The following is a 2,461-nucleotide window of genomic DNA, read 5'->3' on the forward strand; positions in this document are numbered from 1 at the left end:
GATTCTCCTGCCTCAGCCTCCCCAGTAGCTGGGATTACAGGCACCTACCACCATGCCCGGCTAATTTTTGTATTTTTAGTAGAGACAGGGTTTCACCATGTTGGCCAGGCTGGTCTTGAACCTCTGACCTCGTGATCTCCCTGCCTCGGCCTCCCAAAGTGCTGGGATTACAGATGTGAGCCACTGCGCCCAGGGTAATCCACCCCTTTCTTAGAGGAGCTTCCCTAAAACCATAGCCCATCAGCTCTCCAATATTTGTTGCAGCACTTACCTGGTGTTACAGACTGAAACGCTCCCCGCTCCCCACATCTCCACCCCGCAGTCCATATGTTGAAGCTCTAACACTAACATGACTATTTGAATAGGGCCTTTTAGGCAGTCATTAGGGTTAAATGAAGTCAGAGGGTCCCTAATTTTTTTTTTTTTTTTTTTTTAAGACAGAATCTCTCTCTCCCCCAGGCTGCAGTGCAATGGTGCGATCTCAGCTCACTGCAACCTCCAACTCCCAAGTTCAAGCGATTCTTCTGACTCAGCCTCCGAGTAGCTGGGATTACAGGTACACGCCGCCATGCCTGGCTAATTTTTTTGTATTTTAGTAGAGACGGGGTTTCATTGTGTTGCCCAGGCTAGTCTCTAACTCCTGAGCTCAGGCAATTCATCTGCCTCGGCTTCCCAAAGTGCTACAATTACAGGCGTGAGCCACCGCGCCTGGCCTAACATGACTATTTGAGTAGGCCCTTTGAGGCAGTCAATGGGGTTAAATGAAGTCATAGGGTGGGGCCCTAATCTAGTAAAACTGTTGTTCCTGTAAGAAAAAGGAAGACACACCAGAGATTCCTGCTCAGAGAGAAAAGGTCATATGAGGACACAGTGAGAAGGCAGCTGTTTGCAAGCCAGGGAGAGAGGCCTCACCAGAAGCCAGCCCTTAGGCTTGTAGCCTCTAAAATTGTGAGAAAATAAATTCCTGTTGTCTAAGCTGCCTGGTCTGGGGTATTTTGTCATGGCAGCCTGAACTAATTCTCTGGTTTGTAAATCTACCTCACCCAGACCCCTGGAAGAGCTACTGTAGCTTGTGTCCCTACTTCCCCTCTTGTCCCTCCTACAGCCCAATCTCTGCACAGTAGCTGGTGAGAACTTTCTAAAATATGAGATCTTGGAACTCCCAATTCAGACTCAATGACCCCCATCCACACAAAACTCCAAATTCCACCAGGCGGGCCCTCTGTGTCACAGATCTTTCTTCCCTCTGGCACACATCAGCCATGCAGGCCTTTCCTGTTATCCAGACACCGAGCTCCAGCTTCAGGGCTTTTGCTTTCGTTTCCCCTCTACCTGGGGCACACTTCCCCATGGCTGCACGGCTGTCACCTCCTCAGAGGCTTTCCCAAAACCTCCTGTCACACCCTCCTGCTTGAATTTCTTTGGTCTTCACCGTCCAAAATGGTCTTATTTGGGCGCTCGTTGGCCCAGATTTCCGCCCTCCATCCCATGGGGCAGGGACCCTGCCTCGCCCACAGCTGAGCTGAGCGTTTTACAAGAAGCTGTGCCACAGCTGGGCACCTGGCCGTCATATGCATGTGGAAGAGGCGGCATGTGCGCAGGGCCCTAAGGACAGGGATCCAGGCCTTCCAAGAGCCGGCAGATGGAGCTGGAAGGAGGCTGTCTTTGGATCCCCGGCTGCCGTGGGGCTCCGCGCCTCCGTTCCTCATCTGTAGGGATGAGGACAATTGTTGGAACCCCCGAAAGAGTCCCGCTCTGGGCAGGGGTCGCCGCAAGGGACCACTCGACACCGAAATCACAGCAGAGAGACACTTTTATTTCTAGCGCGCTAGGGTCCCCCGTGCACAAAGATGGCCAAGGGACCACTAGCGCCAGTTACAAGCTGCTTATAAAGGCAGAAAGATACCACACCTTCGAACAAGGCGCGAAATTCAAACAAAGCTTCAGGGCGCCAGATGATTGGGGCTCGCCTGGCCTGAGCCAGATGTTAGAATCTTATTGGTAGGGGGTAAGTCAGGAGAAGGGGAAGGTTGTTATTTCCCGGAGCCCGGATGAACTTACCGTGAACCTTAGTCTGAGGCAACCACCGGGTCGACTGCATCAGCCGCCTTACTTCCTGCTTATGAGGTCTGTGAACCTGAGTTCCTCACAATCACGGTTGTTCTGAGGATGCAGCGTTCCTCTTCGCAGAGCCCGGCGCCCCGGATGACGACTCGCCAAGCTAGGCAGGCTCCAGGGTCCGCTTCCCGATGCCGACTCCAGCTCCTCTCCCCGCGGGACGCTGTTCTACCTCCTTGCGCTGCTGATCAGGCCGCGGCCGGCCGGGGCGAGGCCCCAGAACACCCAGGTGCTGGTTAATCCGTCTCGAGTCCAAGCGCGTCCAGTGCGCAACGTGGCTTTCCCATTGGCTCCGCCGGTGGGCCGCGCTTCGACGCCGGGGCTCCGGATTGAACGGCGCGCC

The sequence above is a fragment of the Colobus angolensis genome, unplaced genomic scaffold (genome assembly GCF_000951035.1).
Source record: "Colobus angolensis palliatus isolate OR3802 unplaced genomic scaffold, Cang.pa_1.0 Scaffold692, whole genome shotgun sequence".
Lineage (NCBI taxonomy): Eukaryota > Metazoa > Chordata > Mammalia > Primates > Cercopithecidae > Colobus > Colobus angolensis.